The sequence below is a fragment of the Sinocyclocheilus grahami genome, unplaced genomic scaffold, assembly GCF_001515645.1.
Source record: "Sinocyclocheilus grahami isolate Dianchi unplaced genomic scaffold, SAMN03320097.WGS_v1.1 scaffold3141.1, whole genome shotgun sequence".
NCBI lineage: Eukaryota > Metazoa > Chordata > Actinopteri > Cypriniformes > Cyprinidae > Sinocyclocheilus > Sinocyclocheilus grahami.
The window spans coordinates 12,523-12,974 of NW_015508306.1; positions in this window are offsets into that span (position 1 = coordinate 12,523).

Below are 452 nucleotides of genomic sequence, written 5' to 3' on the forward strand. Positions count from 1 at the left end.
GTTCCTGGAATGAAGAGAAAAGTTCATTGTTATTTTACTCATTTACTGGGATGAGGCCAGCCGCGGATAGCTGTAAGACGAACACTCGTCCACCAGTCTTGATTGGTCCGGTGCGGGCACTCCTTGGTGAGGACTGCAAAGGCAGGGGTGGAGTATTTGAGGTTCCTGGAATGAAGAGAAAAGTTAATTGTTATTTTACTAATTTACTGAGATGATGTTGACAAGAACAAGAAGTCATTTACAATGATATTTAAAATGATGGTTTTGGAAATTGGTATTAACTTACCCATTTTAACTGGAGGTTCCATGCTTCCTTGGGACAACATCTGTACCTTATAGATTGCAGCAGGTTTAAGTTGGTGGAACTGGGACACAAGCACAGCAGTGGGTGGTGGATTTGTGGATGGTGTTGGGACAGGGAAGAGAGGCACAAGAACAGAAGAATCATCTTT